A 27,780-nucleotide genomic window follows, 5' to 3' on the forward strand; every position below is an offset into this window, starting at 1 on the left:
ACTGAGCCCCAAACTAAATGCAAAATGCACCACTGGATATACTGTCAGCAGTAGTCTGAGGCTATCCATCAGGACTGGTAGGAGGCACGACCTACACTAAGAGTCACAGAGTAACAAAGCAGCTAAAAAAAGGCAGTTCAGCCTAACTATTCATGAAGACCAGGATGCATATCTAAGCTGGACCCATTTGCCTATGTTTGGCTTGTATCCTAATAATTCTTTCCAATCCATGCACTGTAACTTCTCACGTTCGTTTTGCATGTTATCATTATTTGTGCCTTAACCAATTTCTCTGGTAATGTGTTCCATATACTCACCACCATCTTGCTACAGAAGTTGCCTTTTAGATGTTTTTAAATCTTTCCCCAAACAACTTAAACAGAAACAGAACCATAATCTTTCTGTAATTAATAGATTGGCACTTAGTATATCTTTGTGGACTTCTGCTGCTGTAGCACACCCACTGCATGGCTCAGCTGTATCCGTCCTGTCATCTTGAACTGCTCTGGCTATCTTCCTTAGATTTCTCTCATCAATATTGTCAGATATCTGATGGAGGAGAGGAAGAAACTCTTCCTGAAATGTTGACTCTGGGTATTTAGGTTCCTATACTTTTTTCCTGATGATTGAAATGTGAAGAGGGGTTATCCCAGAGGGTGAAGGTCTTTTATAGTGGATGCTGCCTTCTTGAGGCATGGCCTGTAGAAGATGTCCTCAATGGTGGAGAGGGTTGTGTCTGTGATGGAATGAGCAGAATCTACAACCCTCTGTAACCTCTTACAATATAGTGCATTGGAAGATCTACATGAGGCCTGATACAACCAGTGAGAATACTTTCTGTCACATATCTATTGACATTTGCAAAAGTGTTTGGTGACATATTAATATCTCCTCAAAGTCTAAATGTAGAAGACTTGGGGTGAGGAACTGTCTCACAATAAGCATAGTTCCTCACAACTACTTTTCTCACTGTCACATTGATTGGCTTCCTTCACATAAACTGTCAGGATTCTTTGACATTCCTGCAAGAAATAAGTTAATGAATTAATGCTGACCTTTGATCTGTCAATATGCCTACTGGAGTCAGCAGGCCTCCACCCATATTGAGTCTTTCTCTTGCAGCCCTGTGGCAGAACTCAGAGGTGGTGTACAACAGCACTCACAAAAGATTCCGGGTAAGTAGCAGTTTGCTGCCATATCATCTGAAGCAGCGCAACAGAGAGATGCTCATGATATAGTTGCAGAAAGGTCATGCATTCTATGCTTGGTATATAGACAGTGGTTTTATTTTCCAGTGCATCAAAAGGGCATTGTTTGAGAATCACCCTGAAGTGAATCCATGTACAGTATCTGAAGCTGCCATGAACTTCATTAGTCAGGGTAATGAAAATAGGAGTTGTATTATGTTGTAGACTGAAATGTGACATTATAAAAGTGCAAAAATTATGAGTGGCAGAGTAAGAGTAAATGCACACAGAATTTTCCCAGGGAAAAGGAATCAAAAATTAGAAAGCATAGATTCTTGGCTATCAACATCTCATCTCATAAGTACATGTTATGATCGTACAATTATTGAATTGTAATTGCAATTAATTAAGTACAAATTCTGATATTTGGATTTTCAATTAATTCAAATTTTATATCTAACGGAGAGATAATTTTCATTTGAGTACTTTTTCTAAAAATGTTATTCTTAAATATTTTACTTCAGTCAGAGTAATAATGTTATTCTGTAATTCATTCTTATAATGGTAGGTGATAAGTCAAAGGCATTCTATTATTTAATTTAAACATTTAATTAAATTAGCCACATCAAAATTAAAGTTAACAATGGGTACTTGGGTGACTTGTCACAGTTATATGAATGGTCTGACATGGTCCAGTGATATGTAGCAGCAATAATAAAAAGGAGAAACTTGAATGTATTATTTCCTATTTTAGTGCATGAGTGAAAGATGAGCTGAAGGTGGATGTGCCTTAACATTTGCCTGAAGTTTAGCAATCAACATATTGGTTCAACTAGCTTTTAATCATCCTGATTGACCAGTACAGTAACTGTAGAAAACTGTTATGATGTGTAAGCAAGGCCCTTCAAGCAATGAAGTGAGTTTTACTGCAAAACTCAAAGGAAACAAGAGCAAATTCACTCATTCTAATGATTCATGGGTTAGCACATACTTTACAGTACTAGGAATCTGGGTTTAATTCCTGCCACTGCCTACAAGTAGTTTGTACATTCGCCCCATGACCACATGGGATTCCTACAGTGTTCCAATTTCCTGTTACAGTGCAAAGATATAAATTGTCTAATGATTAGGTGAGGACTAACTTGGGTGATGGCTGGGTGGCACAACTTGATGCTATATCTCAGTAAATACATAAATCACCACTAAGCTTGTAGTACTGGTGGCACCTAAAGAGACCTTTATCTGATTTAGGTTTGTTTCTGTTTATTTGGGTTGGGCTGGAGGATTTTTATTTGCTTCCTTGGTGGAGATAATTGTTTGGAAATGTTTTAGAAAGTGACTATTTGCATCTTTATTTTGCAAGAGTTATGTATTAAACCAAAAGACCAAAAGATCATGAGATATAGGAGCAGAATTAGGACAGATGACCTATCGAGCACTCTGCAATTACATCATGGCTGATGTATTTTCCCTCTCAGCCCCAGTCTCCTACCTTTTCCCCATATTCCTTCATGCTCTGACTAATCAAGAATCGATCAACCACTTGTCATAGTGGGGGTGCTGGGAGCAGACCCAAATACAAGATACAGACACTGAAGAACAAGGAACAGGACTAGGTTAGTCAAGAAAGCAAGGGAAGTGGGGAAGAAAGGTCGCTGGACATGACACAGGTCCTGGACAAGACAAAGATACAGGACCTGGGCTAGGACTTGACTAGTATAGCAAAACTAGGACATGGAACTTGGAACTAGGAGCCTGGGCTTGGACTCCAAGCCAGAGACTGGACAAGGACCCAAAAGCTGGGTCTTGACTCGGGCTCGGACTCCAGATCTAAGTGAAGACATGACGGGGCTTGGGTTCTTCGAGGCTAGGGTACTTCGAGGCCAGGGTACGGACTCCGAGCCAGAGACTGGGCAAGGACCCAGAACCTGGGATTCACTCGGGCTTGGACTCCAGAACTAGGCGAGGACAAGACGTGGCTCCAGGATGAGGAGTGGCAACAGGACTGGACATGAGACTCCTGGACAGAACAAGGGAACCCCAGCACAGGACGAAGGAACCCCAGCACTGGGCTGGGCAAGGTACTCTTAGGCTGGGCGAGACACGTGGACAAGACGAGAACACAAAGCCGTAGCTTGGACAGGACAAGGTTTCTGGATCAAGTCTAGGACTGGATGAGACCCCAAAGCCTTGACTTGGTTGAGGGAGAGACAGGAACGCAGAGCCTTGGTCAAGGGAGAGACAGGAACATGGAACACAGAGCCGGGACCCCTCCTTGGAAACAGGACGTAAGGCCGGGACTCATACACAGAACACAGAGCCAGAACCCCTCCTTGGGTACAGGACGTAGGGCTGGGACTCATTATACAGAATGCAGACTACAACGGGACGGTTCCCAACACTAGGTAGCAGCAAACAGCAGGACCTATATAGCGAAGGCATGGACACAGACAGTTCAAAACAACGATAGACAGTTCCTTATTTTGCTCCAGCAATCGAACTAGACAGCCGTGCAGGCGAGGGTTACAAGCGAGACAAGGCTTCAGATGAGGCAAGGCAAGGCAAGGCAAGGCAAGGCGAGGCAACAGAAGGAAGGGGAAGGGAAAGGATTCAGACAGGGGGCATGGACAGGAACAATCCAGCAGCCAGAGGCTCTCTCTCTCTCTCACTTCGTCTTTTTTTACGGCAGTTGGCACCCAGCTTTATGGTGCATTACCGCCACCTTCTGCTCCGGAGTGTACAATAGACTTACATTCTAAATCCCTTCACCCAATCACACACTCACACATACCCTAAACTACACTTTATCCTCCATCTTTGGCCATCATAGTACCCTATTCCTGTTTATCCGTCATATCCAATATAAAAAAAAACTTGTACCCCTTAAGAAAACTAAAAATACCCTAACCTGTGCTCTCTCACCCATGCCCAGCAACCCTTTTAATGTAAATTCCTGCCCCCCCAATTCCCTTAGATTAATTCTCATCATCTCGCTCTGTATCCCACACTTCCTGCAACACAAAACTACATGTTCTACTGACTCCTCTTCCTGACATTCCTCACACAATCCTGTTTGGTGTTTCCCTATCATTTTCAATGTTTTGTTTAATGCACAGTGTCCCAGCCTTAACCTAGTCCATACAGTTTCCTCCCTTCTGTATCCACTACCCACCGTAGTACCCGCAACACTTTGTTGTATTTGATATAAATGCCTCCTTTTCCCCTCCCTGTCCCATCTTTCTTACCACATTTGGTTGACTTTTTCCCAGATTACGCAATTAACCTCTGCTTTACTGATACTAATGTGCATTTCTATATTTTCTTTCCTTAACGCCCTCTTTGCCATCTCATCCACCCTCTCATTCCCCTTCACCCCTACATGTACTGGAACCCATAGAAATTTTACCTGACCTCCTTGATTTGCAATTCTTGTGACTAACTGAAGGACTTCATAAAGTACATCTTGCCGACTGTTTGAGTAAAAAGACCTTAAACTTGCTAGAACTGAGGATGAATCTGAGCATATCAACACTTTGACTTGTCTAGCTTTCTCCACCCATTGCAACACAACCAACACTGCCAGCATCTCCACTGTATACACCCCTAACTTATTAGATGTTCTTCGACTGATTCCAATTTCTTTTGCTGGTAGAGCTACCCCAAACCCCGTCATTTGGGTTCCTTAGCACCATCCATATAAATCTGAGTATAATCACTATACTTTTCCATCACATGACAGTTAAGTGCACTTACCAAATCAGTTTTATATTTTCCTTTCCTTTTTACCTCGAACAAATGCCAGTCTGTGTCAGGCCATACAAGCTTCCATGGAGCTATAACCGGATAAACTATTGAAGGACTTACCCTTAGATCAAACACTCCACATTCTTTAGCAATATCATTCCCTACCCGACTAAAGTTATCCCTCTGAAACCTCCCATTTTCTCAGGACTCATGCAACACTCCTTTAGCAGGATGAGATTCATTGTGCCCTGCAAATTAGTCCAGTACTTTGCCATCAATTGCATCCTTCTTAGTTCCAAAGGCATTACTCCCATCTCTACCTGTAGGGCTGACACTGGTTATGTTTTAAAAGCCCCACTGCACACTCCCAATGCCTGAGCCTGAATCACATCCAGTTTCCTTATAAGAGATCTAGCTGCTGATCCATATGCTATATTTCCATGGTCCAACACAGATCTTACTAAAGCCACATGCATTCTCTTCAACGCTGAACAACTTGCTCCCAATTCTCTACCAGTCAAACATCTCATCACATTTATTACTTTTTTCCATTTTTCCTCAACTTTCCTAATATGGTCTGCCCAAGTTAATCGTGAATAAAATATAACTCCCAGAAATTTAAATGATCCAACCCTTTCTAATTCAATCCAATACATCTTTAACTTCTTCCCTAACTCAATTCCCTTCCTGGTGAAAAATACAGTTTGAGTTTTTTCTACTGAAAATCTACATCCCCAATCATAACCCCACCCCACCACTTCATCAATTGCTCCTTGTTGTTTCCTGATTATATGCTTCATGTTCCTGCCTCTTTTCCACAAGGCCCCATCATCCTCAAACAGTGACCTACCTATATCCACTGGTACCTTTGTGAAGACATCATTGATCATAATGATGAAAAGTAACAGGCTAATCGTAGTACCTTGAGGTGTGCTATTTCCCACTATGTACTGCTTAGATAATTCTGATACAACCCGAACTTGAATTTTTCTACCAAACAAAAAATCCTTAATCCAATTGTCTAAATGAGATCACTGGGCGCAAAGAAAAGGCTGGGAATATCAACAACTGTGGCGCTTCTCTTCCTGACGAACTTAACGTATTCTACGCAAGATTCGAACAGAAGAGGAGCGTCCCGCTCCCTCCAGATGAACCGGACCTGGTGGCATCGAGATTCACCGTCACCGAGGAGGATGATAGAAGGGCCTTCCTGAAGATAAATCCAAGGAAGGCGACGGGCCCAGATGGCGTCCCAGGACGGGTTCTCTGGGCCTGTGCAAGTGAGCTAGCTGGAGCGTTTGTTGACATCTTCAACTGCTCCTTGCTTCAGTCTAAGATCCCCTCGTGTTTTAAGAAGGCAACGATAATCCCAGTGCTGAAGAAGAGCAAGGTGGCATGCCAGAATGACTATCGACCTGTGGCGCTGACATCAATTGCTATGAAGTGCTTCAAGAGATTGGTTATGGCACACATCAACCACAGCCTACCGGTCAACCTCGACGCTTTGCAATTCGCCTATCGGGGCAACAGGTCAACGGCAGATGCCATCTCTATGGCCCTACATTCTTCCTTAGAACACCTGGAGAATAAAGACGTATACATAAGGCTCCTTTTCATTGACTACAGCTCTGCCTTTAATACCATCATTCCAAATAAACTGATTCCTAAGCTCCGGAACCTGGGCCTTAGCACTCAGATCTGCAGCTGGATCTTCAACTTCCTCACAGACAGGACCCAGGCTGTAAAAATAAAGGAGAAACTCTCCTCTACAATCACTCTGAGCACCGGTGCCCCACAAGGCTGTGTACTCAGCCCCCTGCAGTACTCACTGTACACCCATGATTGTGTAGCCAAGTTTCCATCAAACTGAATATATAGGTTTGCTGATGACACAACAATTGTAGGCTGTATCTCGGGTAATGATGAGTTTGAGAACAGAGAGGAAATTAAGAACCTGGTAGCATGGTGCGAAGACAATAATCTATCCCTCAACGTCAGCAAGACGAAGAATTAGTTGTTGACTTCAGAAAGAGTAGCGGACCACACGACTCAATTTACATCAATGGTGCGCAAGTGGAACAGGTCAAAAGCTTTAAGTACCTCGGGGTCAATATCACAAATGACCTGACTTGGTCCTACCAAGCACAGTTCACTGCCAAGGAGGCCCACCAGTGCCTTTACTTCCTGAGAAAACTAAAGAATTTAGCCTGGCCTCTAAAACCCTCACTAATTTTTATAGATGCACCGTAGAAAGAATTCTTCTAGGGTGCATCACAACCTGGTATGGAAGTTGTCCTGCCCAAGACCGAAAGAAGCTGCAGAAGATCGTGAACATGGCGCAGCACATCACACAAACCAATCTTCTGTCCGTGGACTCACTTTACACTGCACGCTGTCGGAGCAGTGCTGGCAGGATAATCAAGGACATAACCCACCCAGCCAACACACTTTTCGTTCCTCTTCCCTCCGGGAGAAGGCTCAGAAGCTTGAAGACTCGTACAGCCAGATTTGGGAACAGCTTCTTTCCAACTGTGATAAGACTGCTGAACAGATCCTGACCCGGATCTGGGCCATACCCTCCAAATATCCGGACCTGCCTCTCGTTTTTTTGCACTACCTTACTTTCCTTTTTTCTATTTTCTATTTATGATTTATAATTAAAATTTTTATATTTACTGATTTTTACTATTTTTAATATTTAATATTTGTAATCCAGGGAGCGGAAAGCGCAGAATCAAGTATCACTGTGATGATTGTACGTTCTAGTATCAATTGTTTGGTGACAATTACGTATAAAGTAAAGTAACCCTCCCACCAACCCCCATCTTGTGCAGTTTAATTAATAATCCTTCCTTCCACATCATATCATAGGCTTTTTCAATGTCAAAAAACACTGCAACTACTGATTCTTTATTTGCCTGGGTCTTTCTTATTTCAGTCTCTAACCTTATCACTGAGTCCATGGAATTCCTTCCCTTCCTAAAACCACTCTGATAACTTGCCAGCATTCCCCTCTTCTCAAGCTCATACAATAACCTTTCTGTTATTATCCTTTCCATTATCTTACATATATTTGATGTTAATGCTATTGGTATGTAGCTAGTTGGTTTTGACGGATCTTTGCCAGGTTTCCTTATTGGAATTACTACTGCTTCTTTCCATGCACTTGGTAATCTTCCCTCCTCCCACACTCTGTTATAAAAATGCAGCAACTTCAAGAGCGCTCCTTCTCCTAGATTTTTTAGCATAACATAGAATATTAGATCTTTCCCTGGGCAGGCTGATCTTGATCTCTTTATTGCTCTCACCATTTCTGCCAACGTAAATGGATCATCAATTATATCATCTGTTTCTTCCCTCCTGTTTAACACACCTGGGTGTTGACTCATTGTTCTGTCCCTTCTCCTTCTCCCTTCTTCAGTCAAATTTTCTGAACTGTGTATCAGTACAAATGACTTGGCCATGATCTCAGCCTTATCCTTATTGGAGACTGCTGTTTCCTCCTCAGATATCATTACTGGATATTCCCATTCCCTTTTATCTTCCCCCATCCTCTTAATCATTCCTCATACCTCTCCCACAGGTTTTGTTCTTCCTATTTTGTTACAAAAACTCCTCCAACTTGCCCTTTTAGCTTGACGTATAATTCTTCTCACCACTGCCTGTACCTTCTTAAATTGAATCAAATGCTGCATATTATGGGTTTTTTTAACTAGCCTGAATGCTCTATTTCTGTTTTTCACAGCCTGACAACACTCCTCTGTCCACCATGGTACCAGTTTTCTATTCCACCTTTTTTTTTTACTCCTGGGTATAGACCCTTCTGCTGCCATAATAATTGCTGAAGTCACCTGACTGTTAAATTCATCTATATTTCCAGAGATGTCAATCTTTGTCAATGCCTCTTCACTCAACTTCTGGACCTTACCCTAATCTGCTTTTCCAAACATCTACTTTGGGATTCCACCACTTGATCTTACTTCAACTCTTTCACCCACTGAACATAAAACTGGGTAGTGATCACTGCCTACTGTTGAAGCAGTCCAAACTCCCCAGTTACTAACACCAGCCAAGGTATTAGACACTAACGTAATATCTAACACTAACTCTGTTCCTGTTGTTATGTCTATCCTTGTTCCTCTACCATCATTCATACACACCAAACCCCTTTCTTCCATCAAATCTTCAATTACCTTTCCATTTGAATCTGTAATCGGATCCTCCCATATTGCGCTGTGAGCATTGAAATTCGCACACCACACTACTTTATGTCTGTTTTGTCCTTGTATCCTTAATAGGCTGTTCAAATCCAACCTTTTACATGGATTGTAGTAGTTAATTATAACCACTCCCTCCCCTCTCTCCCACACTTCCACCACTATGTATTCCTGATCATCTCCTTTTTCCATTACCCTATATGGTATACCTTGCTTGATTAACATAGCACAATCTTCTCCTCCCCCTAGATTTCTATCTTTCCTTATCATTGTATATCCATGTACCACAAAGTCTAAAGTTGGTTTCAACCAACTTTCCTGAATACACATTACATCCAGTTTTACAACCATTTATTTTATAGAGTGCTTAAATTCCTGGCTATTGGCCAGTAAGCTCCTTGCATTCCATTGTAAAAGAATCACCATAATTAGTATTAACCAACCCATGACACTTCCTAGCTTGACTGATTAGTGAGGTTCTCATGTCAGTCCTGCTAACCCTAAATGGTTTATTACTGTTTTGACCACCAGCTGAATTTTGTCACTTTTTGACTTTACCTCAGCCGTACTATTAATCACTCTTGCAATGAATGTTACTAGAGCCTTTTTGTCTACATAAATCCTGTCATTTGTTCTTTCTTGCATCTCTCTCATCCCTATTGCTCCCTGTTCATTAGGAGCATTATTCTGTTCTCTTGACATTCTTACAGCTTCAGCATAAGTGATCTTTCTTTTCACTCTTATTTCTTGAACTTTATTCTCTCATCTCATAACCTCACATCCACTATATGCCACGTTATGAGCTCCTCCACAATTGCAGCATTTTGGTTGCACTCCTGTTCCGCACTTTCCATATTTATGATCAGCCCCACGTCTAGCACATCTCCTCTGCCTTTTACAGTTTTTAGCTATGTGTCCAAACCTTTGACAATGATAACACGTCAATGGCTTTGGCACATACACCCTTACTGGATAACTCATGAAACCCAGGAACACCTTCATTGGCACTCTTTCTTCTTCAAATCCTGCCAATCATCCACTGCTTTATCCATGCAGTTTTGTGTAATACCTTGTGCTTGTAGCTGGTTAAGCAGTCTGATGTTTACCACCTTGTCAAAGGCCTTCAGAAAATCCAAGTACATAACATCAGCCAATTGTCCTTTGTCTATCCTGCTTGCTATTTCATCAAAGAATTCCAGCAGATTTGTCAGGCAAGGCTTTCCCTTGAAGAAACCATGCTGACTATGGCCTATTTTATCATATGCTTCCAAGTACCCTCAGACCTCATCCTTAATAATCGACTCCAACATCTTCTCAGCCACTGAGGTCAGACTAATTGGTCTATAGTTTCCACTTTTCAGCCCCTTCCTTTCTTGAAGAATGGAAAGACATTTGCAATTTTCCAATCTTCTGGAACCATTCTGGAATCAAGTGATTCCTCAAAGATCATTACTAATGCCTCCGCAATCTCTTGATCCACCTCTTTCAGAATCCTGGGGTATACACCATCTGCTGAAGGTTACTTATCTACTTTCAGACCTTTCAGTTTCCCAAGAATCTTGTCCCTGGTAATGGAAACTTAACACACTTCTACCCTCCGATGCTCTCAAACTTCAGGCATACTGCTATTGTCTACCAGAGTGAAGACTGATGTAAAATATTTATTTAGTTCATCCGCCATTTCCTGGTGCCTCACTACTATTACTCCCCAACATAATTTTCCAATGGTTTGATATCCACTTTCGCTTCTCTTTTACACTTTCTGTATTTGAAGAAACTTTTGGTATTGTCTTTAATCCTATTGGCTAGCTTACCTTTGTCTTCTGTCTTTTCCTTGTTTATTACTTTTTAGTTGCCTTCTGTTGACTTTTATAACCTTCCTAATCCTCTAACTACTCACCAATGTTTGCTGTTATATACCTTCTCTTTGGCTTTAATGTTGGTTTTGACTTCTCTTGTTAGCCATGGTTGTGTCATCTTGCCTTTTCAATACTTCTTCCTCTTTGGGATTTATGTATCTTACATCTTCCAATTTTCTTCCAGAAATTTCAAACATTGCTGCTCTGCTGTCATCCTTGCCAGTGTTCCTTTCCAATCATTTTTGGCCAACTCCTCCCTCATGCCTTTGTAATTCCATTTAATCCACTGTAATATGGATACCTTTGACTTTAGTTTCTCCTTCTCAAATTGCAGGGTGAATTCTATCATATTATAATCACTGACCCCTAAGGGTTCCTTTATCTTAAGCTCTTTAATCAGTTCTGGCTCATTGCACAACATCCAGTCCAGAATAGCTGATCCCCTAGTTGGCTCAACCATGAGTAGTTCTAAAAAGCCTGCTTATAGGTATTCTAGAAATTCCCCCTTTTGGGATCCAGCACCAGCCTGATTTTCCCTATATACTTTTATATTGAAATCCCCATGACTGATGTAAAATTGTCCTTTTCCCATGCATTTTCTATCTCCAGTTGTAATTTATAGATCACATCCTTACTAATGTTTGGGGATTTATATAAAACATCCATTATTGTCTTTTTACTCTTTTATTGCCTTATCTATACCCACAATGATTCAACACCTTTTGACCCTATGTCACCTCTTTCTAATGATTTGATTTCAATTTTTACCAATAGAACCTTGTCATCCCCTCTGCCTACCTGCCTGCCCTTTCAATACCAGGTATATCCTTGGACATTAAACACCTAGCTATAATCTTCTTTCTGCCACAACAAGATGACCACAACATAATACCTGCCAATCTGTAACTGTGCTGCAAGTCGATCTACCTTATTCTGTATACTGCTCGGTTTCAAATATAACACCTCCAATCCCATATTCGTCCTTTTTTGATAGGTCTATTTAAAAAAGGGCTACTTCTCAGACTACCATCCTGATAATGAGAAGAGGCAATAGCAATTCAAACAAAGGAGATTGGGAGATTTTTGCATTGATGGATCAATAAGCAAAGTATTATCTTTTTACAAAAGGATCTTCCACCTCAATATAAATAGGTCATTTTCAACAGAAAAGCTCCAAACATGATGTCCCATTTATTGTAAAAAATGGAAGTATTTTCTATTGTTTTCTCTCCTCCCAAAGTATTTTTTAAATTTTTTTCAGGTCAGTCAATTAGATGTAAGCAATACAGTCAATTGATTGGACTGACCAACTCCAATGAATAGACCATGTTATTCAGATGTCTAATTCATGTCTCCCCAAACTATAGGAAGGATCCTATATAGAAACTATAGGAAGGATGTGGAAGCATTGGAAAGGGTAAAGAAGAGATCTACCAGGATGCTGCCTGGTTTAGGGAGTATGGATTCTGATCAGAGATTAAGGGATATAGGGCTTTACTCTTTGGAGAGAAGGAGGATGATAGGAGACATGATAGAGGTGTACAAGATAATAAGAGGAATAGATAGAGTGGATAGCCAGCGCCTCTTCCCCAGGGCACCACTGCTCAATACAAGAGGACATGGCTTTAAGGTAAAGGGTGAGAAGTTCAAGGAGGATGTTAGAGGAAGGTTTTTTACTCAGAGAGTGATTGGTGCATGGAATGCACTGCCTGAGTCGGTGGTGGAGGCAGATACACTAGTAAAGTTTAAGAGACTAACAGACAGGTATATGGAGGAATTTAAGGTGGGGGGTTATTTGGGAAGCAGGGTTTGAGGGTCGACACAACATTGTAGGCCAAAGGGCCTGTACTGTGCTGTACTATTCAATGTTCTATGTTCAAACAGATCCTTTAATTCCAGGTGAAGGAAGGCTAGTGAGCCTCCGGTGAGCAAAGGAAACACTTGAAAGATAACACCAAATCAGCCTGAAGATATTCAATATTACCTCTAAAAACTAGGAAGACATTGCACTCAAGAGTTACACCTGCAGGAAATCTGTTCAAGAGAGGGTTGCATAAAATGAAAATGATGTCCTCTGTGGCACAGAAAACAAGTGGTATCCGTGAAAAGAGAGAATATACAACCAAAAGACCCAACAACTAATCACAGCCACCACTTACACTTGGCCACACTGCACCAGATCCTGAGTCAGCCTCGACAGCCACCTGAAAACTCAGTAATGGACAATCCCTTAAGAAAACATTATACTTTACTCAAGAGATCACAATAGTAGTACAAACCCAGTGAACACAAATACAGTTTTTGATACAAGTTTCATTAAAAACTAATTATCATTATGTTTTATGACAAATAGATATGAAGTAGTAGAATATATAAAATATTTAATACGATTGTTGCATGTTATATCAAACTTCAGAATGGTGAAGTGCTGATTTAAAATCTAGGTTGATGACCATACTCAGTAATAAACAACCTGTATCTGAAATGACCTTGAAATTAATAGGACTACTAAGGGGCCTAACTCACAAAAGAAAACTTGAGAAAACCTTCCAGAACTAAAGGTACAGTGCAACTGAAGAAATAAAAATCTTTTCTACAATGAAAAGGGAGAAAATAATCAGCCTGAAAACTGATGAATGCTAAAGACCTCACATCACCATCCCACCCAGAGTTTTGATTGATGTTGCCTGAGAAAAAATTCTCAATTATGAAGAGAGACTGGGTAAGCTGGGTTAGTTTTTCTTGGAGGGAAGACAGATGGGAGATGATGTAATAGAACTATATATTATGAGGGGACATGATAGAGCAGATATTTTCCACTCAGCACATATATCTAAAACTGGAAGGCAATCATTTCATACAAGCATTGAGAGGTTTAGCAGTGATCTGAGGAATTTTTGTTTTCACCGTACATAGATGGTGAATGCTGATACACCCCCCACATATAAAAGATATCTAGATGAATACCTGAAGTGTCAATTGTAGGGTATGGATCAGTACTTCATGGTCAGCATGTACATTGTAAACAAAAGAACTGTTTCTGATCTAATTGATTTTATGACCATATGAAAATAATATGAATATAATATTCTCATACAACAGTGAGTATAGGAATAGAGTGAGGTGGAGGATGAGTGCGTGGCTGAGGGATTGAAGCAGGGGGCAGGGAAGGACGTATTGAACTTGAATCTGAGGGGAACCAATATCCTAGCCGGGAGGTTTGTTAAGGCTATTGGGGAGAGTTTAAACTAGAATTGCTAGGGGATGGGAACTGAACTGAACAGATGGAGGAAGGGGCGGTTGGTTCACAAATAGAGAAAGCTTGGAGACAGTGTGAGAGGGAGGACAGACAGGTGATAGAGAAGGGATCCACTCAGACTGATGGTTTGAGATGTGTCCATTTTAATGCAAAAAGCATCATAAACAAAGTAGATGAGCTTAGAGTGTGGATCAGTACTTGGAGCGATGATATTGTGGCTATTACAGAGACTTGGATGGCTCAGGGGCAGAAATGGTTACTGCCCCTGAGCCATCCAAGTCTCTGCCAGGCTTTAGATATTTCAGAAAGGACAGAGAGGGAGTCAAAATAGGTGGGGGCATGGCACTGCTGATCAGAGATAGTGTCACAGCTGCAGAAAAGGAAGAAGTCATGGAGGGATTGTCTACTGAGTCTCTGAGGGTAGAAGTTAGAAACAGGAAAGGGTCAATAACTATAACGGACATTTTTAATAGACCAGCGGTCCCCAACCACCGGGCCGTGGACTGGTACAGGGCCGCAAAGCATGTGCTAGTGGGCCGCAAGGAAACGATATGAGTCAGCTGCACCTTTCCTCATTCCCTGTCACGCACTGTTGGACTTGAACATAGGGTTGCCAACTGTCCCGTATTTACCGGGACATCCCGTATATTAGGCTAAATTGGTTTGTCCCATACAGGACTACTCTTGTCCCGTATTTCCCCCACTAAGGTACAGCGTTCCTATGAAACCTTTCGTGCTGAAATGGCGTGAAGCACAGAAGCAACTACTATTAATTTATATGGGAAAAATTTTTGAGCGTGCTCAGACCCAAAAAATAACCTACCAAATAGCACATAAAACAGAAAATAACACTAACGTATAGTAAAAGTAGGAATTATATGATAAATACACAGCCTATATAAAGTAGAAATAATGTATGTACAGTGGAGTCGGGAAGATTAAGCCAAAACCGATTTGTGGGAAAAAAAAATCAGCACGTACGCGCATGTGCACATCACGCATGTGTACACAGGTGCCCGTGCAAGGCTTCATGATCATGGTAGTCTTTCCTGGGGTAAATACAAGTGTCCCGGGATTTGACTGCTACTTTTGTCCCTTATTTGGGAGTGAGAAAGTTGGCAACCCTAACTGTAAAAGACATGCTGAGGTGAGTTTAATGCTACTTGAATACCTGCGCCCCCGGTCGGCCGGTCCGCAAGAATATTGTCAATATTAAACCAGTCCGTGGTGCAAAAAAGGTTGGGGACCCTTGTAATAGACCACCAAATAGTAACAGGGATATCGAGGAGCAGATAGGGAACAGATTCTGGAAAGGTGTAATAACAATAGGGTTGTCATAGTGGGAGATTTTAATTTCCAAAATATTGATTGGCATCTCCATGGAGCAAGAGGTTTAGCTGGCGGGGGGGGGGTGGAGTTTGTTAGGTGTGTTCAGGAACGTTCCCTAACACAATATGGAGATAAGCCTACAAGAGGAAAAGCTGTACTTGATCTGATATTGGGAAACAAACCTGGTAAAGTGTCAGATCTCTCAGTGGGAGAGCATTTTGGAAAGAGTGATTGCAATTCTATCTCCTTTACCATAGCATTGGAGAGGGATAGGAACAGACAAGTTAAGAAAGTGTTTAATTGGAGTAAGGGGAAACATGAAGCTATCAGGCAGGATCTTGGAAGCATAATTTGGGAACAGATGTTCTCAGGGAAATGTAAGGCAGAAATGTGGCAAATGTTCAGGGGATAGTTATGTGGCGGTCTGCATATGTATGTTTCAATGAGACAGGGAAAGGATGGTAGGGTACAGGAACTGTGATGTACAAAATCTGTTCAAAATCTAGTGAAGAAGCTTATGAAAGGTTCAAAAAACTAGGTAATGATAGAGATCTAGAAGATTATAAGGCTAGCAGAAAGGAGCTTAAGAATGAAATTGGGAGAGCCAGAAGGGGCCATGAGAAGGCTGTGGAGGACAGGATTACGGAAAACCCCAAGACATCCTGCAAGTATATGAAGAGCAAGAGGATAAGACGTGAGAGAATAGGACCAATCAAGTGTGACAGTGAAAAAGTGTGTTTGGAACCGGAGGAGACAGCTGAGGTACCTAATGAATACTTTGTTTTAGTATTTACCACGGAAAAGGATCTTGGTGATTGTAGTGATGACTTACAGAGAATTGAAAAGCTGGAGCCTATAGACATTAAGAAATTGGATAAGTCTCCGGGACTGGAAGAGATGTACCCCAGGATTGGAGGGTTGCAAATGTTGTAACATTATTCAAGAAAGTGAGTAGAGATAACCCAGGAAATTATAGACCTGTGAGTCTTACTTCAGTGGTTGGTAATCTGATAGAAAAGATCCTGAGAAGCAGGATTTATGAACATTTGGAGAGCCATAATATGATTAAGAATAGTCAGCATGGATTTTCAAAGGCAGGTCATGCCTTATGAGCCTGATTGAATATTTTGAGGATGTGAGTATACACATTGATGAAGGTGGAGCAGTACATGTAGCGTATATGGATTTCAGGAAGGCATTTGATAAGGTACCCCATGCAAGGCTTATTGAGGAAGTAAGGAAACATGGGATCCAAGGAGACCTTGCCTTGTAGAACCACAATTAGCCTGCCCACAGAAAGCAAAGAGTGGATAGAGACAGGTCATTTTCTGCATGGAGGTCAGTGACCAGTGGTGTGCCTCAGGGATCTATTCTGGGACTCCTTCTCTTTGTGGTTTTTATAAGTGACCTGGATGAGGAAGTGAAGGGATGGGTTAGTAAATTTTCTGATGAGACAAAGGTTGGGGGTATTGTGGATAGTGTGGAGGGCTGTCAAGGTTACAGCAGGACATTGATAGGATACAAAACTGGGCTGAGAAGTGGCAGATAGAGTTCAATCCACATAAGTGTGAGGTGGTTCATTTTGGTAGGTCAAATATGATGGCAGAATATAGTATTAATGGCAAGACTCTTGGCAGTGCGAAGGATCAGAGGGATCTTGGGGTCCGAGTCCATAGGACACTCAAAGCTGCTGCGCAGATTGACTCTGTGGTTAAGAAGGCATATGGTGTATTGGCCTTCATCAATCATGGGATTGAGTTTAAGAGCTGAGAAGTAATGCTACAGCTATATAGGACCCTGGTCAGACCCCAGTTGGAATACTGTGCTCAGTTCCGGTTACCTCACTACAGGAAGGATGTGGAATCCATAGAAAGGGTGCAGAGGAGATTTACAAGGACGTTGCCTGGATTGGGGAGCATGCCTTATGAGAACAGGTTGAGTGAACTTGGCCTTTTCTGCTTGGAGCGACAGAAGATGAGAGGTGACCTGATAGAGGTGTATAAGATGATGAGAGGCATTGATTGTGTAGATAGTCAGAGGCTTTTTCCCAGGGCTGAAATGGCTAACACAAGAGGGCACAGTTTTTAGGTGCTTGGAAGTAGGAACAGAGGATATGTCAGGAGTAAGTTTTTTAAGCAGAGAGTGGTGAGTGCGTAGAATGGGCTGCCGGTGACAGTGTTGCAGGTAGATATGATAGGGTCTTTTAAGAGACTGCTGTATAAGTACATGTAGCGTAGAAAAATAGAGGGCAATGGATAATCCTAAGTCATATCTAAAGTAAGTTCATGTTCAGCACAGCATTGTGGGCTGGAGGTCCTGTGTTGTGCTGTAGGTTTTCTATGTTCTATGTTCTATAATGTTCTCTCAAGGCAACGTTGGCAAGGATCAGATCTTTATGAATGATCATCAACTTAAAATTCTTACTAATTCAAGCATTTAAAGATTCATTTAATATTTTCTATATTTGTTTTGCTTTAGAACTATCTACACTGGCACATACTTCACTCTTTTTAATTAATTTGAGAAAAACATATATTTCATTGCTGAAAAGTAAGCTTCTGTAATCTGGAACCTACTGTTGAAAAGAAACAAGAAATAGGTCCAATGGGAAGCTTCAAAAAGCACTGCACATTTAATTGAAAATCTAAGAAATGCAAAGGCAATGCTAATAAGCTAATGCGATAATTCTTTCAAACAAATGGCACTGATATAGTGCATCAAATGGCCTCCTTCGTGAGTAAATGCTATGGCCAATCAGTAAGTTACCTGTTTTTTTTTGCCTTTTTCTGCATAGTTACTTGAAAATGGTGCACAGTATTTTAATTTCAGAAAAGTTTGGCAATTTTAATAAATAAGATTTTTTTTTGAAGTGTCATGATTAAACTAAATTTAAGTGAAACATGACAGAAGTGAATGCCTTAAGAAGATTATGATAGCTAACTTATCAGTTCATGATTTAAACGAAAGCACAACAATCAAGATAAGAATGCTGCAGTAAGTGCTACTAAATTTTTAATGGTGTGAAAAACATAGCTGCCCCAAAGGTATGTATGTAAAACTAAAGAAACCTTCTCTGACCTGTGAAGAACATCAACAATTTCGAAGTGTGCTCTGAGTAAAGATTATTGTAGTAACAAATCCCACAGTGCAATCTAAACAGGGAGTAAAAGGGGATAGTGCAGTGAATTGAAAAGAGGCAACATTTATCAAAATCAATCAAGTATGTGTTTTTTTTAAAAATAGATGCAGCCCTTCACCTTGATCAATCATGGGTTTTCACTGCTAAATTACACAGTGCAAGGGCTATGGAATTAGTTGCCATCAGATTAAGAATTAAAACTAGAGAATATCTCCAATGTGTGATCTGACAATCTGCAAGATCTATAATAAAGTGAATGTTCATCTCTGAAAAGTTATCATTCAGAAACTGGAATCATAAGTTTGTTTGGGTTCTTCAGGCATAAAAGTGTTCAGTGTTCCAATATCAGATCTCCAATGCAGGTATGAAAAGATGCGACATATTATTCTGGATTTTATGTCAGTAATGGTGTTAACATGTGTAGAATGAATGTCCAGCTGAAGTCTGTGAAGTTGGCAGAGTATGACATCAATCAGCGTACAAAACCCCTCGTAGTCTTGGTTACCTATTCATTTGTTACTGCATTCTGTGACAACAGTAGGTTCTACAGCACCAGGGACACTGAAGTAAATCTTCCCCAACGTATATGTTATTTGCTGTATGATTTTTGGCTGTTGCTATGATTCTAAATAATTTCATATACTTACAACTTTCACTAATTGCTTCAGGTTGTAATGTCGATAATACATGGCTGGTAATTTCAAATGATCATAAACATGCCAGTTGCTCCCAAACCCTGGATGCATTGTATCATCAAAGGTAATATGTGACAATTTTCAGGATCTGGAGCAGAGTTCCTGAGCCTTATTAACATGAAGTGACCTAAATTAGCGGCTGATTTTTTTACTAGTCTGATATAAAATGTCTTACTTAGACATTGAAAAGTCTTATGTGAAATTGAGGAGTGTGGAATGACACTAATGATCTGAAAAGAAATGTTTTTATATTAATATTAATTTACCAAAATATAATGCTAAATTTTCTGTTGAACATGGACACACAAATCAGGAATAGGCATAGGCTGCTTGAACCCAAGAGCCTGTGATCAAGAAGATCACAGTTAAGATGATTATAACCTCAACATGGGGTGGCGTTGCTGGTTAAAGAAGAGATTAACGCAATAGAAAGGAAGGACATAAGCTGGGAAGATGTGGAATCGATATGGGTAGAGCTGCGTAACACTAAGGGGCAGAAGACGCTGGTGGGAGTTGTGTACAGGCCACCTAACAGTAGTAGTGAGGTCGGAGATGGTATTAAACAGGAAATTAGAAATGTGTGCAATAAAGGAACAGCAGTTATAATGGGTGACTTCAATCTACATGTAGATTGGGTGAACCAAATTGGTAAAGGTGCTGAGGAAGAGGATTTCTTGGAATGTATGCGGGATGGTTTTTTGAACCAACATGTCGAGGAACCAACTAGAGAGCAGGCTATTCTGGACTGGGTTGTGAGCAATGAAGAAGGGTTAATTAGCAATCTTGTCGTGAGAGGCCCCTTGGGTAAGAGTGACCGTAATATGGTGGAATTCTTCATTAAGATGGAGAGTGACATAGTTAATTCAGAAACAAAGGTTCTGAACTTAAAGAGGGGTAACTTTGAAAGTATGAGACGTGAATTAGCTAAGATAGACTGGCAAATGACACTTAAAGGATTGACGGTGGATATGCAGTGGCAAGCATTTAAAGATTGCATGGATGAACTACAACAATTGTTCATCCCAGTTTGGCAAAAGAATAAATCAAGGAAGGTAGTGCACCCGTGGCTGACAAGAGAAATTAGGGATAGTATCAATTCCAAAGAAGAAGCATACAAATTAGCCAGAGAAAGTGGCTCACCTGAGGACTGGGAGAAATTCAGAGTTCAGCAGAGGAGGACAAAGGGCTTAATTAAGAAGGGGAAAAAAGATTATGAGAGAAAACTGGCAGGGAACATAAAAACGGATCGTAAAAGATTTATAGATATGTAAAAAGGAAAAGACTGGTAAAGACAAATGTAGGTCCCCTGCAGACAGAAACAGGTGAATTGATTATTGGGAGCAAGGACATGGCAGACCAATTGAATAATTACTTTGGTTCTGTCTTCACTAAGGAGGACATAAATAATCTTCCAGAAATAGTAGGGGACAGAGGGTCCCGTGAGATGGAGGAACAGAGCGAAATACATGTTAGTAGGGAAGTGGTGTTAGGTAAATTGAAGGGATTGAAGGCAGATAAATCCCCAGGGCCAGATGGTCTGCATCCCAGAGTGCTTAAGGAAGTAGCCCAAGAAATAGTGGATGCATTAGTGATAATTTTTCAAAACTCGTTAGATTCTGGACTAGTTCCTGAGGATTGGAGGGTGGCTAATGTAACCCCACTTTTTAAAAAAGGAGGGAGAAAGAAACCGGGGAATTATAGACTGGTTAGCCTAACGTTGGTGGTGGGGAAACTGCTGGAGTCAGTTATCAAGGATGTGATAACAGCACATTTGGAAAGCGGTGAAATCATCGAACAAAGTCAGCATGGATTTGTGAAAGGAAAATCATGTCTGACGAATCTCATAGAATTTTTTGAGGATGTAACTAGTAGAGTGGATAGGGGAGAACCAGTGGATGTGGTATATTTGGATTTTCAAAAGACTTTTGATAAGGTCCCACACAGCAGATTAGTGTGCAAACTTAAAGCACACGATATTGGGGGTAAGGTATTGGTGTGGGTGGAGAATTGGTTAGCAGACAGGAAGCAAAGAGTGGGAATAAACGGGACCTTTTCAGAATGGCAGGCGGTGACTAGTGGGGTACCGCAAGGCTCAGTGCTGGGACCCCAGTTGTTTACAATATATATTAATGACTTGGATGAGGGAATTAAATGCAGCATCTCCAAGTTTGCGGATGACACGAAGCTGGGTGGCAGTGTTAGCTGTGAGGAGGATGCTAAGAGGATGCAGGGTGACTTGGATAGGTTGGGTGAGTGAGCAAATTCATGGCAGATGCAATTTAATGTGGATAAATGTGAAGTTATCCACTTTGGTGGCAAAAATAGGAAAACAGATTATTATCTGAATGGTGGCCGATTAGGAAAAGGGGAGGTGCAATGAGACCTGGGTGTCATTATACACCAGTCATTGAAAGTGGGCACGCAGGTACAGCAGGCGGTGAAAAAGGTGAATGGTATGCTGGCATTTATAGCAAGAGGATTCGAGTACAGGAGCAGGGAGGTACTACTGCAGTTTTACAAGGCCTTGGTGAGACCACACCTGGAGTATTGTGTGCAGTTTTGGTCCCCTAATCTGAGGAAAGACATCCTTGCCATAGAGGGAGTACAAAGAAGGTTCACCAGACTGATTCCTGGGATGGCAGGACTTTCATATGAAGAAAGACTGGATGAACTGGGCTTGTACTCGTTGGAATTTAGAAGATTGAGGGGGGATCTGATTGAAATGTATAAAATCCTAAAGGGATTGGACAGGCTAGATGCAGGAAGATTGTTCCTGATATTGGGGAAGTCCAGAACGAGGGGCCACAGTTTGAGGATAGAGGGGAAGCCTTTTAGGACTGAGATTAGGAAAAACTTCTTCACACAGAGAGTGGTGAATCTGTGGAATTCTCTGCCACAGGAAACAGTTGAGGCCAGTTCATTGGCTGTGTTTAAGAGGGAGTTAGATATGGCCCTTGTGGCTACGGGGGTCAGGGGGTATGGAGGGAAGGCTGGGGCGGGGTTCTGAATTGGATGATCAGCCATGATCATAATAAATGGCGGTGCAGGCTCGAAGGGCCGAATGGCCTACTCCTGCACCTATTTTCTATGTTTCTATGTTTCTAACTCTAAATTCATGTCTATCCATAGAAAGTCTTCATCATTTTTACATATTAAAACATATTTCTCCCATCCTTTAAAAATATTTAATGATTTTGCTCCCACTGTTCTTTGTGAAACAAAGCTCAAAAGACATATGACCTCCTAAAAGAAAGAAAGTTTTCTCCGAGAGAAAAAGAAACAGCATTATATCTATCATATACAGTGATCCATTATTTTTAACTGGTGATTCCTTGTTAAAGTACTGGATATGGCCAAGTCCATCATGGGTAAAACCATCACCACCATTGAGCACATCTACCCGAAGCATTACTGCAGGAAAGCAGCATCCATCATCAAGGGGCCCCTCCACCCAGCACATGCTCTCTGCTTGCTACTGATATGAGGAAGAAGATACCGGAGCCTCAGGATTCACACCACCAGATTCAGGAATAGTTATTGCCCCTTGGCCATCAGGCTCTTGAATCAAAGGGCATAACTTCACTCAACGTCATTTGTCCCATCACTGAAATGCTCTCACAACCTACGGACTCACTTTCAAGGACTCTTCATCTTATGTTCTCAATAGTTAGTGCTTATTTTATTTTATTATTATTTCTTTCTTTTTTTATTTACGGAGTTTGTTGTTCTTGCACATTGGTTGAACATCCAAGTTGGTGAAGTTCTACTGAAGGGTTTCAGCCTGAAACGTTCTTGATGCTGCCTGGCCTGCTGAGTTCCTCTAGCATTTTGTGTGTGTTGCTTGGATTTCCAGCATCTGCAGATTTTCTCATGTTGGTGCAGTCTTTCATTGATTCGATCATGTTTATTGTTCTATGATAGATTTATTGAGTATGCCCTCAAGAAAATCAATCTCAGGGTTGCATATGGTGAGATTTTTGTATTTTGTTAATAAATTTACTTAGAACATTAAACTTTTACTTCTGGACACAAAAGGTTACATATAGTTTCAACATCCACTCTGTCAATGCTCCTGATGGTCTTGTATGAGACCATCAAGTCTGGTCTCACTCTTCTAAACTCTAGTAGAAACAAACCTAACTTAACCAAATGTTTCTCATTAGACAACACACCCATTCCAGGTAATAGAAGTTCTGCTAAATGGTTTCTTGCACCTTGCTTTGCCTGCATTTCAACCTTTTGTGAATCATGATATCTAGGTCCCTCTGCATCTCAAAGCTCTCACCATTTTAGATTTTTTCCCTTAAAAATGCACTGTTTCATTATATTCTATTTCCAGGTCTTTGTACACCCATATACCTACCTGTGTCTCTTTGTATCTTCCTCCTGATATTTTCCCAACTAATCATACTTTTTGTGCCTTCATTCAAATAATTTCTATAAATTTTTAGAAGTTGAGGTCCCAGTACAGATCTCTGTGTCACATTACCTGCTACATTTTTTCAAACAGAGATATTCATGTTGATTCTTTGTTTCCTTTCAGCCTGCCGATATCGTATCCATGGTATTATGATATCTTCACAACCATTGTGTTTGCATTAACTTTTGATGATGTACCTTATCAAATGCCTGCTGTGAATCTAAGTAAAGTCATCCAGCAGTTCCCCTTTACTCACAGAGCATATTATTTCTTCAGACAATGTCAATAAATTGATTGAATATGATTTTACTCATACTTTCTTTCCAGTTAGCATAAGGCAGAGAAAATACACGAGTTCATGAGGATTGCGAATTCTCCTAAATGCGGCCAATAACTGCACAAACATTATTTTCAGTCATTACAGGTCAACTCAGACATGTGGATATTTTCAATATCTGGTTGGTATGTGATCATAAGCAGCATTTCACACTCAGTATCTTGGCAACCTCTATGATGTCTCTATCTGGTAGCAGTTAAGTTGTCAAGGAGAATCCAAAAGGTGACCACTAAGTGTTGTGCCTCATGCACATTTTTCACATATGTACCTGTGCATGTCATGCATTCAATGAAAGTCAAGCAAAATACAATTCGAAGAGTGTTGCTTTATTGAAACAATACCTCCAATAGAGTGCTCTGGAGGTGTCCTGCCTGAAAATAATACTGAAGTTTGTGATGGCTTGTTGTATGCAATCCTGAGAGTACAGTACTTACCACTATTATTATGGAAAGCAAACAATGAATTAGGTTAAGAGATGGAGAAGAAGGAACAAGAGGAAGAAAAAATGTGGAGTTACCCTAGATGCTTCCTTGTACATTGTCTTTACTACTCTCTTCCAAGTGCCTTGCATATTATGGTCCATCTGTGCAGTACTATCCCAGTGGCAGGATCTTTGGAGAAAGCTCCTGATTTTCATTGGAGGGATGTGGTGATATCACATGCAATGACGTGCCAGTACATGATTGTACAGAGCACTGTGCATGTGCAGGATTACCAGAATGTTCCAGCACGTGGCTGGGTTAAGACGTGTTTGTTTATTACTGTTAATAAAAGTTCTTTAATTCTTCCAGAATATGATTCTTCACTGTTAACCCACTGTACATTTAAATAGAAGTAACATAACATGGAGTCAGAAGTGGTTCTGGAAGAATAATAACGGCGAATCAAGAATCGAAGATAATCAAAAAAAAGAAGATAAAAGTTCGAACTGTAAACAGTAAAATGAAAGGTTTACAACCCCACCAAAACTTCAGCTGACTAGCAATGTAGCTGAAAATTGGAGGATATTTAAGCAATGGTTTGAACTGTACTTATCAGCAATCAATTATGAAGAAAGATCAGAAAAAACAAAGCTTCGCTTTTGCTCCATGTAACCGGGAATGACGCAGTAGAGGTATATAATAATTTTGTCTTTGAAGATGGAGTTAATTTCAATTTAAAGTCAATAATGGACAGATATGAAGAATTTCGTATACCTAAGCGTAATTTAATATATGAGTGATTTAAATTCATCACGTGCGCAGAGAGCTACTGAAACAATTGATCTGTGTGTTACGGAGTTAAGAAAGTGTAGTAGAACATGTGTGTTTGGATTGCTCACACACTCTCTTATTAAAGATAGAATAGTTTGTGGCATTCGAGATAATGCACTGAGAGAAATGCTGTTGAGAGAGCATATTTAAAACTTGAAAAAGCTTTTGCAATCTGCAAAGCTTCTGAGACCGTAACGTTACAGGCTGAAGAGCTTTTTGTTGAAAACTGCAATGTAAATGCTGCAAAAAAAGCGTGAATATATCAAGCAATATAATAATACGTCGACAAAACCGACAGGGAGCAAGACAGCATTTGAAAGGAAAAAAGTTATGTGATCACTGTGTGCAGGAACATTGCCCAAATCAGAGACTGATTTTAGCAAAATTTGCTAAAACTGCGGTAAGATTAAGCTTTTTTCACGCTGTTGTAGAAGTAGAAAGAAGGAAAATGAAATGGAATAAATAAATGCAGTGATTGAAGATGACCGTGAGGAATTTTATATAGATGCACCTTATAAAAATATAACAGCAGTAGCTGCAGTGTCTGAGACGACCAAACAGGAGGCAATTGATGATATAAAAAAGCATTGGGAGGAGGAGGTTGCTTCAATGCAAGCGATAATGAAAGAGACACTGAGAGAATATGAGATTCAGTCTAATCACCGGTTAGAGCAAGAACGCTCACAGTGGGCACAGTATAAGGAAGAAGTGAAAGCACGAGTGAAGAAATTGAGAAGTTGTATTGAAATGATGAAGTCTCAGCATAAAAAAAGAGATTACACAGTTAAAAAGGCGACACTTCACTTGTGAGTCGGCTGGGGTGATATACTGCGTCCGGTGCTCCCGATGTGGCCTTCTATATATTGGCGAGACCCGACGTAGACTGGGAGACCGCTTTGCTGAACACCTACGCTCTGTCCACCAGAGAAAGCAGGATCTCCCAGTGGCCACACATCTTAATTCCACATCCCATTCCCATTCTGACATGTCTATCCACGGCCTCCTCTACTGTAAAGATGAAGCCACACTCAGGTTGGAGGAACAACACCTTATATTCCGTCTGGGTAGCCTCCAACCTGATGGCATGAACATCGACTTCTCTAACTTCCGCTAATGCCCCACCTCCCCATCGTACCCCATCCATTATTTATTTTTATACACACATTCTTTCTCTCACTCTCCTTTTTCTCCCTCTGTCCCTCTGACTATACCCCTTGCCCATCCTCTGGGTTCCCCCCCTTGTTTTTCTCCCCGGACCTCCTGTCCCATGCTCCTCTCATATCCCCTTTGCCAATCAACTGTCCAGCTCTTGGCTCCATTCCTCCCCCTCCTGTCTTCTCCTATCATTTTGGATCTCCCCCTCCCCCTCCAACTTTCAAATCTCTTACTCACTCTTCCTTCAGTTAGTCCTGACGAAGGGTCTCGGCCTGAAACGTCGACTGTACCTCTTCCTAGAGATGCTGCCTGGCCTGCTGCGTTCACCAGCAACTTTGATGTGCATTACACAGTTAATGAATGAATTAGATGAAGAATAGAAGATTCATATTTCATCACAAATGGAAATGGAAGGAATTAGGAAAGATACAGTCCAAACAGAAGCAGGGAAGCAGATTGTTGAGGAGGATAGCATGAGCTGCTTACCTGAAATTCCAGATTCTAGCCAGGAGGCACGTGAGAGCATACCAAGAAGTTTAGTTGAGATACATAAAGAAAAGCTTAAAGCAGAAAAGAAGAAGAAAAAGAAGAAGCACAAGAAGACTCATGGCTCAGATAACGAAGAGCCAACTTCAGAGTTTCAGATAGCTGATATAGATTTGTTTATTGGTTAATGTTGTTATTTGTTTTTCTTTTTAAGGAAAGGAAGATGTGATTCTTCGGAGATTCAGATAACTGATGCAGATGAGACAAACCATGTAAATAATAACAAGGAAACACAAGATCTGTGTGTACCACTTAGAAGATCTACTTGTGTTCATTACCCACAGAGAGACTGATAGAGACTTGCTGAATTATGTATTTGCTTTGATTAGCATTGTTAATTATTTTTTTTGTTTTTAAGGAAAGGAAGATGTGGTGATATCACGTGCAGTGATATGCCAGTACATGATTGGACAGAGCACTCAGCATGTGTGGGGTTGCCAGAATGTTCCAGCACGTGGCTGGGTTAAGACATGTTTGTTTATTACTGTAAATAAAAGTTCTCTAATTCATTCAGAATATGATTCTTTACTGTTAACCCACGGTACATTTAAATAGAAGTAACATAACAGAGGAGACTCCCGATGACCTTAGAGACAACTGCAAGCACTTTAAGATGCATAAGGTTCAATTGTGGACCACA

This window comes from Mobula hypostoma, chromosome 4, assembly GCF_963921235.1.
Source record: "Mobula hypostoma chromosome 4, sMobHyp1.1, whole genome shotgun sequence".
NCBI lineage: Eukaryota > Metazoa > Chordata > Chondrichthyes > Myliobatiformes > Myliobatidae > Mobula > Mobula hypostoma.